The sequence below is a fragment of the Anomaloglossus baeobatrachus genome, chromosome 2 (assembly GCF_048569485.1).
Source record: "Anomaloglossus baeobatrachus isolate aAnoBae1 chromosome 2, aAnoBae1.hap1, whole genome shotgun sequence".
Classification (NCBI taxonomy): Eukaryota; Metazoa; Chordata; class Amphibia; order Anura; family Aromobatidae; genus Anomaloglossus; species Anomaloglossus baeobatrachus.
This window is the reverse complement of record NC_134354.1, coordinates 509,345,524-509,356,709: the sequence shown is the minus strand read 5'-3', so window position 1 is coordinate 509,356,709 and position 11,186 is coordinate 509,345,524.

Here is an 11,186-nt window from a genome sequence, read left to right as displayed (position 1 = left end):
ACAGCATATATGGGTCAGAAATGCATGCAGGCATATTCTCCAGGCTCTCCCCATTCAGTTTCATCACTTTCAGCCTTTTCCTCAAGCACCCAGACATCTTTGTTGGGTCCAGCAAAAAAATTACTTGCATTTCCCATTGACTTGTATTGTACTAGCTATTCGGAACGAATACACGAATATTACTCATTACGAGTATAGCGATCACGAATATTACGGTAGTCGCTCATCTCTACTTGTGTCGTAACTTCTGAGATCAGGCCACTCAGGAGGTATGATCACAAGATGGTGCCCCGCAACCAGAGCAATGCTGGGTGAGTATAATACTGGATCAGGGGACTAAGGTTTAAAGGAGCACTCTAGCAGTGAAATAAAAAAGTGCTTCAAAGTGAACCTGTCAGGTGCAATATGCATTCAGAATCACAAGCAGTTCTGGGTGCATATTACTAATCGCTGTCTAACTGTTCCAAAATCTAGTAGCATAGTTTAAGGGATCTTTAGAAAAATTATTTCTAAAGATCCTTTATGATATGCTAATGAGGTCAGTGACTAGTCATAAGGGTTAGTTCCTGAGCTCATTTCGCCCTCTTAGCATGTTAGCATGCCCACAGGGGCGTGCTACCTTGCTATTCAATGACCATTGCCCAGCATCATCATCGGCAGTGACGCATGTACCTGTGTCTGTTGCACCACCTCAGAATGCTAGGCTTAGGGTCAATGTGCATGATCAGAAGTTCCAGGACTTTTGGTCATGCGCACTACACAAGTTTTAAGCTGAGACACATACACCCGGCTTTATAGTACTCATGACCGGAAGTCCGAGGATGTATGATCATGCACACTGAGACGAAAACCAGTGTCGGCTACGGTAACAGCAGAGAGGTGAGCGTCTATGCATCTGACGCTGTGCATTCATTAGCATGTTAGCACTCCCACAGGGGCATGCTTACATGCTAAGGGGGCAGACTAGCTAAGGGAAGTAACACCTTTGCGACTAGTGGCTGGTCTCATTAGCATTTCATAAAGGATCTTTAGAAATACTTTTTCTAAAGATCCCTTTATTTATGCTACTATAGGCAGGGATTACAAATGTGCACCCAGAACCGCTCTTGGTTCTGGGTGCATACAGGGCCTGACAGGTTCCCTTTAAAGATGCCTCAAACCAAAAATATCAGTGCAGACTTGAGTCCAAACAGCTCTACCTTTTACTTGTCTTCCACACATTCCTTTGTCAGTACATGACCAGTGCTGTGTGCTAAAGGGGGATGAGCTCAGGTCCAATAGCAGATACACACAGAAGAGGCCTTTGTGCAAGAACAGTATATGAATCTTTGCCATCTTATAGCTCATAATTATGCACAATTTCCCTTGCTTTGGAGGTAGAAGTGGGCGGCTGCACAGGCTGCACTAATGATATGCCCGCATCTGCTCAGGTCAATAGCTTGTACATAAAAGGATAATGGGGCTGGTGTATCAAGGAGGGGGTTCCCCATGAAAAAATATCAATTTTTTTTTTAAAATAAGCACAGACAAAAGTGGACCAAACAACATGTTAAGAACAATTAAAAGGCACAAAAGGCTAGTGAATACATGGTTCTCAACCCTCATAAGTGACAATGGTGCATAAGCCCATGAAACAGCAATGTATAATTGTATATACACACTATTACATACTACTAGAAATAGGCGGAGAAATGGACATCTGTGTATGCTTAGTGGTGCTGACAGGAGCAGTGGACATGTGTCACATGGTTTGCACTTTCCAATATATCTGTTGTATGTCATCCCTCTGCACTGTCTCTTCCTAGTTGTGTGCTGTATATTGGTATCTGGTGTAGTGTTTCTTGAGCTGTGTTCATTATGTGGTGTCTTCCCTGTGTGCTGTGTGTGTTTACACTATATTGTCTCTTGTAAGCTGTTTTGTGTAGTTTGATGTGTGTGTGATTGTCCGTTCCCAAAGTGGACAAAAAAACACAAAGGAAATGAAAGGATACAATTTATTACCATGTCAAAAATAATGGCAAAGCTTCTTTCTTTTACATAACAGTAACATAAAGACAATAAATGGAAATGTTATTATATGCTATTTCTATGTATTAGGTATATTGATGTAAATATATTATTTACGTATTTTTTGGACCATAAGACGCACTTTTTTCCCCCAAATGTTGGGGGAAAGAGGGGGGTGCCTCTTATGGTCAGACTATAGGGCTGCGGGGAATGAGGGTGTTGCGGTGGAGCGGGCCATCGGGTGCATGAGCAGGCTGTAGCAGCACCTGCCGTGACCACGTGGGCCCGCTCATTACATATGCACCCTCATCATCCTGCCCATCATCTCTCAGCGCTCATGCCGGCGCTGACAGGTGGGCGGGATGATGGGTGGGGGGTGCGCGCATAGTAAACAGCCGGCCGTGATCACCCCTGGCAACTACAGCCTGGAGTGATCATGTGCGGCTGTATTCACTGCTCCCCACGCATCATTATCAGCGCGGGGGGCAGTGAATAAGGATGGAATACTCACTGTTCCCCTGCAGCATCGCGATGTCCTCCCATCTGCCGGCCAGCTGATCTGTGTAGAGAGCGGTGAGCACAGTAATGATGTCATCGCTGTGCGCGCCGCTAGTCACGCAGGTCAGCTGACCGGCAGATGGGAGGATGAGCGGTGCTGCAGAGAAGTGACCGTGACTGCTCCACACAGATCAGCGGCGCTGCTGCCGCCACAGACAGGGGGAGGAGCAATGCTGCATGGAGCAAGGAAAGGTGAGTATACATGTTTATTTTTTTTTGTGTGATACAGGATACAGGCCATATATCAGGAAGGGGGTATATAGCAGGATAAGGGCATATACAAGGATGGCAATATATATCAGGATGGCAGTATATATCAGGATGGCAGTATATATCAGGATGGGGGCATATAGCAGGATGAGGGTATATAGCAGGATAAGGGTGTCGCGGGCGGTGGGGACGCGCTCACCACGCTCGGGTCCGGAGCTTCTGCTGCTGCTGCTCGGTGGCTCGAGCGGTGGACCGGACCCGGGGACTCGAGCAGCGCTCCTCGCCCATGAGTGAAAAGGGATGGTTAGGTTAGGGAGATTGTTCATGACGCCACCCACGGGACGTGGTGATGATGGCACCACCGCTGCTGGTAACGGGGATCCCTGGAGAGATGGTAAGGTGCAGCTAGGATGTTGTCCCCTCCGTGGGTAGGGGGTTGGTGATCCTGGGGCCCGGTGGTGTAACGGGGATACCGGATGGCTGGGGTGCAGGGACTGCGCGGCGCGGTGCCGGACGGCACTGGTGTACTCACTCAGACAATCACTGACAGAGTCGTTGGTAAACCAAAACAGCCAGATGGACGGGTCCCGCAGCCGGCTGCAGTGTTGTTGTTGTGCTCTCCCCGGACGGCTGATGGTGGCTGTCTTTCCCTGCACCTTTTAGAAATGTTCTGACTCCTGTGGTTGCCCACCGGTAGTCCACTCCCCGGCATATAGGTGCCGTAGGAGCCCGTTTTGCCCATACGCGCTGGCCCTTGGATCTCTAGCCTGTGGCGGTGGCTGTATATCCTCTCTGGTAGGACGGTTGCCTTCAATCGGGACTTGGTTGTTAGGAAACCCCTGGGGTTCCTGTCACACTCGGATTTGACTATTGACAGCGGCTCCAAGCCTGGTCGGGGTCCGATGGCCCTGCCTGTGTGCTTAGCTTCACTCCGTTCCCCGGTCCGGTAGCGGCCGGCCGACGCCCGACCCCGATCCTTACGGCTCTGCGGAGTTCCACCAACTCCTGCAGATGGCCACCACTGTCTGCCAACCTTGCTTTCAGTGCCTGGGCTCCTACCCAGACACCTCAAGTGTTTACTCCTCTCACTTTCACCACCAAGACTCAACTCACACTTTTCCCGCTTCCAGGCCTGTGAAGTCCTCGGTGGGTGGGGCCAACCGCCTGGCTCCGCCCCACCTGGTGTGGACATCAGGCCCTGGAGGGATGCAACAAGGGTTTTTGTCTGACTGTTGTAACTGCTTAGGGTGGGGGTGTGTATGTTGGTATGTATTTGACTACCTGGCTAGTCCAGGGCGTCACAAGGGCATTTACAAGGATGGCAGTATATATCAGGATGGCACTATATATCAGGATGGCAGTATATATCAGGATGGGGGCATATAGCAGGATGGGGGTATATAGCAGGATAAGGGCATATACAGTCAGGGCCAGAAATATTTGGACAGTGACACAAGTTTTGTTATTTTAGCTGTTTACAAAAACATGTTCAGAAATACAATTCTATATATAATATGGGCTGAAAGTGCACACTCCCAGCTGCAATATGAGAGTTTTCACATCCAAATCGGAGAAAGGGTTTAGGAATCATAGCTCTGTAATGCATAGCCTCCTCTTTTTCAAGGGACCAAAAGTAATTGGACAAGGGACTCTAAGGGCTGCAATTAACTCTGAAGGCGTCTCCCTCGTTAACCTGTAATCAATGAAGTAGTTAAAAGGTCTGGGGTTGATTACAGGTGTGTGGTTTTGCATTTGGAAGCTGTTGCTGTGACCAGACAACATGCGGTCTAAGGAACTCTCAATTGAGGTGAAGCAGAACATCCTGAGGCTGAAAAAAAAGAAAAAATCCATCAGAGACATAGCAGACATGCTTGGAGTAGCAAAATCAACAGTCGGGTACATTCTGAGAAAAAAGGAATTGACTGGTGAGCTTGGGAACTCAAAAAGGCCTGGGTGTCCACGGATGACAACAGTGGTGGATGATCGCCACATACTTTCTTTGGTGAAGAAGAACCCGTTCACAACATCAACTGAAGTCCAGAACACTCTCAGTGAAGTAGGTGTATCTGTCTCTAAGTCAACAGTAAAGAGAAGACTCCATGAAAGTAAATACAAAGGGTTCACATCTAGATGCAAACCATTCATCAATTCCAAAAATAGACAGGCCAGAGTTAAATTTGCTGAAAAACACCTCATGAAGCCAGCTCAGTTCTGGAAAATATTCTATGGACAGATGAGACAAAGATCAACCTGTACCAGAATGATGGGAAGAAAAAAGTTTGGAGAAGAAAGGGAACGGCACATGATCCAAGGCACAGCACATCCTCTGTAAAACATGGTGGAGGCAACGTGATGGCATGGGCATGCATGGCTTTCAATGGCACTTGGTCACTTGTGTTTATTGATGACATAACAGCAGACAAGAGTAGCCGGATGAATTCTGAAGTGTACAGGGATATACTTTCAGCCCAGATTCAGCCAAATGCCGTAAAGTTGATCGGACGGCGCTTCATAGTACAGATGGACAATGACCCCAAGCATACAGCCAAAGCTACCCAGGAGTTCATGAGTGCAAAAAAGTGGAACATTCTGCAATGGCCAAGTCACTCACCAGATCTTAACCCAATTGAGCATGCATTTCACTTGCTCAAATCCAGACTTAAGACGGAAAGACCCACAAACAAGCAAGACCTGAAGGCTGCGGCTGTAAAGGCCTGGCAAAGCATTAAGAAGGAGGAAACCCAGCGTTTGGTGATGTCCATGGGTTCCAGACTTAAGGCAGTGATTGCCTCCAAAGGATTTGCAACAAAATATTGAAAATAAAAATATTTTGTTTGGGTTTGGTTTATTTGTCCAATTACTTTTGACCTCCTAAAATGTGGAGTGTTTGTAAAGAAATGTGTACAATTCCTATAATTTCTATCAGATATTTGTGTTCAAACCTTCAAAGTAAACGTTACAATCTGCACTTGAATTCTGTTGTAGAGGTTTCATTTCAAATCCAATGTGGTGGCATGCAGAGCCCAACTCGCGAAAATTGTGTCACTGTCCAAATATTTCTGGACCTAACTGTATAAGGATGGCAGTATATATCAGGATGGCAGTATATATCAGGATGGAGGCATATAGCAGAATGGGGGTATATAGCAGGATGTCAGTATATAGCAGGGTAAGGGCATATACCAGGATGGGGTACATATATAAGGCAGGAGGATCATTTCCAGGATGGGGTACCTTAGTAGAGAATTTGAGGACATTACCCCCATAACAGTGTCAGCAGCAGATCCTTGCCCCATAACAGTGTGTCATGACCACATTTTTTGCTTAAAATTTTATTTTCCCATTTTCCTCCTCTAAAACCAGGGTGCGTCTTATGATCCGGTGCATCTTATAGTCCGAAAAATACGGTATGTATGTACGGGTAAACTATGTATATCTGTATCTATAATGTCTCCTCAATCTATATATCTATCATCTATGTTTATCATATTAAGAAATTACTGTATATATCTATGTATTTAGCTGTGATGTATATATGTATGGTATATATGTGCTAATAATATATAATAATTTAAAGTATATATGTATCAGATATCTGTGTATAATATATGTATAAAATATGCAATTTTTTAAGGTATAAATCTAGGTATGTATAAATATATATCTATGTAGCGATATCTCTATCCATATGGATTAGAGCTGGAAGGGGAGATATGGTGAACAGCCGTCCGTCCCATCTCTTCAGCTGTTCACAAAAAACCCAGCCCAGTGAAAAGACAAGTCTCTCAGCATCTTTGACACTGTAGTTAGAAATGAGGGTCACAATCACCAACTGTTTCAAAGTCTATGATTAGAGTTGAGCGGATCGGAGACAGAGAGAGAGAGAGAGAGAGAGAGAAGAGAGAAAGAGAGAGAGAGAGAGGAGAGAGAGGAGGGAGAGGAGAGAGAGAGAGAGAGAGAGACCTCTGGGACCACAGGAGTCGGGGACCAGTATTAGGAACACTGGACAGGAGTGTAAAAGACGCAGTCTAGGAAGACTGTTGGCACCAGAAAGCCCAGCCACCTTACCGGTTCCGAGCTTAGCAGGGTACAGGACCCTAGATTGGGGAGTAGCTTCTAGCAACCTGATAATTAACCTGTGGAGGATAGTCTCTTTATAAACTTTCCCTAAGAGCTCAGAGATTGGAGGCGCAAACACAACGCGGGGGATAGGGTTCTCCAAAACACACAAGCCACTGAAATCCCAAGTGCCAGCCACCAAGAGCACAGCTGCCACACACACGGGTGGTGGGGCCTTGAAAGCTTCAAGCCAAGGGGCCACAGCTGTTAAACAATTTGTGCACGGGGGCGGGGCTCCGGACTTACCAAGTGACACTGGTGGGAGCGGGACCTGGACGGGCTTCCCCCGTAGAGACTGCGGTGCCTAGAGACTTTGATTTACCATTTGTGTGAGTGTTTGCTTAATTCACCTGATCCAACACCACGACTACCGCAGTGAGTAATCCAACCCCTGCACCCTGCTTCCCAAGGTCAAGCAAGCTACCTGTTCACCAAATCCCCACTGTCCGGGGCCTTCCCTACCTGCGGAGGGACTGACATCTGGCTGTCCCACACCATCTGCCCCGGTACTCCCATCGGCAGCGGCGGTACTCCCCTTTACCACAACCCACAGGTGGCGTCACGAACATTCATCCTCTGTAAATATCCCCTTACATTTGAAGTGGCTGCAAGCCCCCGGGTCCGGAGACCCTCGAGCCACAGGAACCCCGGATCCGAGCAGTTCGACATCTGCTGGGGCGGCACTACTGCACATTGCTGTTTCAGGGGCTTTTGTGCCTTTTTATTGTTTTTAACATGTTGTTTGGTCCACTTTTGTCTGTGCTTATTTGTCAATAAATATTGGTATTCATGGTGATCCCCTTCTTGTTGCACAGTCTTTCTTTTTTATTATTTCTTACATGCTTCTTTACTAGTGTCAGGGAAGATCGCAGGGAGAAAATTGGTGCCCTCCATACTGTTTCAGCTTTCTGGGGCTGAAGTAGCTACACAAATGAGCCACGAAGCCCCCTTCACGTGTTAACTTTGGAAATTGTGAAACAATTAAAAAATATGTAGATAGAAGAGCAAGTAGGGGGCGGAGACCCTCCCTCTGCCTCTAGACCCTCCCTCTACTAGCTCCTCCCTTGTCCTGTTGTCATAGAATCTCATCAGTAAGTATTGCCATCTCCTATTGTCGCGGGAGGAGGAGGGGACACTGCGCTCACCCACTGCTCGGGTCCGGCTACTGCTGCTGCTGCTGCTCGGTTGTGACTCGAGCGGTGGGCCGGATCCCGGGGACTCGAGCGGCGTTCCTCGCCCGTGAGTGAAAGGGGGTGGTTTGGTTTAGGGATATTGTCCATGACGCCACCCACGGTTGTGGTGAGGTTGTGACACCACCGCTGCTCTGGACGGGGATCCCGGGAGCGATGACAGGGAGCAGCTTGGATGTTGGTTCTCCCCTTCGTGGGTAGGGGGGTAGGTTGTCCCGGGGCCCGGTGAGGGGGGTTGGGATGGATGGCAGGCGGGTTACGGGGCTTGGTGAGGTGCAGGGTCGCGGGGGCAGCGCTGTGCCGCACGGCACGGTGGTACTCACTCAGCCAGTAATTCACTCGGAGTCTCCGGTCAAACAAACGGCTGGATGGACAGGTCCCACAGACGGCTGCGGTTGTTCTCCCGGCAGGTTGATGGTGACTGCCTTTCCCTGCACCTATGTTGTGTGTACGGTTCCAATGGCTTCCCACCGGTAACCCGCTCCCCAGCTTGGATGGGTGCTCAAGGAGCCCCTTTTGCCCGCAGGCTCTGGCCTTGGCGGTGACTGTGTTTCCCTTTACGGTGTGAGCTGTTGCCTTCAATCGGGTCTTGACTGCTGGGAAACCCCAGAGGTTCCCTTCGCAAATGGATTTGACCGGTTTTACAGCGACTCCTAGCCATGTCGGGGTCCGTAGGCCCTGCCAGATGGTGCTGGCTTCTCTTTGCTCTCCGGTCCGATACCGCCGGGCCACCGCCCGTCCATGGTCCTTACGGTTCACTCTAATCAGCCTCTCCTGCAGACGGTCACCACCGTCTGCCAACCTTGCTGTTCCGACCGGGCCACACACCCGGACGCCTTCAGTCGCCTCTGCTACCACTTTACTCCACTCCTCCTCAACTCCTCTCCAAAACTCAACTCCCTCCTTTTCCCGCCTCCAGGACTGTGAACTCCTCGGTGGGCAGGACCAACCGCCTGGCCCACCCCCTGGTGTGGACATCAGCCCCTGGAGGAAGGCAACAAGGATTTTGTGTTTTGCTTCGGTGTGCCTAACCGAGGTGTGGGGTGTGTTGGTGTAGTACGTGTGACGACCTGGCTTGTCCAGGGCGCCACATTCCCCCTTAGTAAAATGCAGACCGTCCGCGGGCCGCCCGTCCATCGCCGGTTTTATTTTTGTTTAACTGCAAAGATAGAAAACGGTAAAACATGTAAAACATCACAATATTTCACAACGGTACGGCTTCCGCTCTTCTCCCACCCAAACAACCTGTCCCTGATGCTGCCCCTAAGAAGTGGGCAGCACCCCTTGACCCCAGTCCAGAACCAAGCTGCCCGAGTGGGTACTGTCTCTTTCAGGGGACCCACGTCCATGGGGACCCCCTGGACCCCCGGAGGATCGCCACTGGTTACGGTAGTGGCGGGCCTGGGCCATCCCTTTCCTCCAGGCCCATCCTCCCAAATTTACATTCCACTCAGTTTGTGGTTGCCCTGCAAGTTCTCGGGCTTGTCCGTAAGCAGTTCCTTACGCAAGGATCAAAGACAGTCCCTACAGGGACAACAGTTGCCGGCAACGGCCGGTTCAATCACGGTTCAATCAGGTAAACTTCTTCGGTTGATTTGCTTATCATTTTGAAACTTTCAAACTGTACTGGTGGTCCCAACGGGGACAACTTTTTGGCGGGGGACCGCCGGCTTCACTTCAGGTCCACCTCACTGACCGGGGTAGAGGGCTGAGCGGGCGCTTGAAGCCCCTGGCCTACTCTCAGCCGTACACCCAGGGCATACCATCCCCTCTCCCCACAATGTCGAGTGTAGTTGATGAGGTCACCGGGGAGCAGATTGCAGCTGGGATGGTCTTCGGTAAGTGATCATTCACATCACTCCGGGCCATGAAGACTTTGGCCTCCAGGCCCGGTTCGTAAATGAAGCCATACCCCCTTGGGGTATCAAATCTCCGGACCTGTCCTTTATATCTCGGGCCCCGCACCCGGAAGGTGGCTCTTCTGAGGCGCTCCTTCTCTTCAATAGTGCGGGCCACCAACTCCGCCTTCCTCCTCTCCCTCTTGACAATCTCCAGGCCCAGCGGTGTCGGCTCCCTGTCCCAATACGGGACCGCTACGGGCCCCTGCGCATGGGTCGGGCCCCGCGAGACCTCCTTGATGCTGCCCACCACTGGCAATCTGGGTGGAAGGTCCCGCGGTGACTTGGCCTGGGGTGCTGCCGTACAGCGGCGACCCGGCGTAACCTCAGCCGAGGTGTGGGGAACGGGCACAGGGATCCTCTCCCTCTGAGCCTCCATCTCCTCCTGCATGAGACAGGCTGCCGGGGCCGGAACGGGGTCAGGCACAGTCCGCAGTGCCTCCAGTTCAGCTTCACCAACGGGCTCGGCCTTTGGCGTCTTCCAAGGGAGCGGTGCTGCACGATCACGGGCCTCGGCTGTAGGTCGGTACGCTTGGGCGGACAGGCAGGGTACCGCTACCGGTTGGGTGGGTAGCGGGCCTAGTGGCAGGGCGGTAACAACTAACGCGGATAGCGGGGAAGTCAGCAGGGTGGGCGGCCGTGGGCCGGGCCCCTCAGCCGCGATGGCCGATCCTTCCGGAATACAGGGGCGTGGGTCCCTTACCCTCTCCTCCAAATCTTTCTCCACCTCGCGTCTCCTTATAGCCGCCACCACCTCCGCCATGTCGGCCTCCCAATCCTCCAGGAGGAGCTGCACGCGGATCTGCAGCCGTTGCTGTAGCTGGGCGGTCCGGACCTCCACCCACGCCGCGGTTAAAGGCGCGGGGGCTACGGTGCTGGGGGACGGCTGATACATCGCTGCGGCGGCCTCTTCCAGGAACAAAAAGATCGCCGCAAGGTCCTGGCATCCCTGCTTTTATAGCCGCGGGCTACATGCAGCCAGACGCCATCCGTCCCCCCTTAATCTTTTTCCGGTACCTCCTCTACGGGGGCGGGGTTTCGTCTTTCGTGCCTCCACTGCTCGAGGGGACGCTCGAGCGGGGACTTTTCACGGCCAAAATGGCGGCTTCTCAAGATTTTCAGCCGGACACCTCCGGCCGTCACAAGGCGCACCTCTACCAGACGGCAGAGCGGTAAGATCCTGTTCGTGACGCCAAGTTGTCGC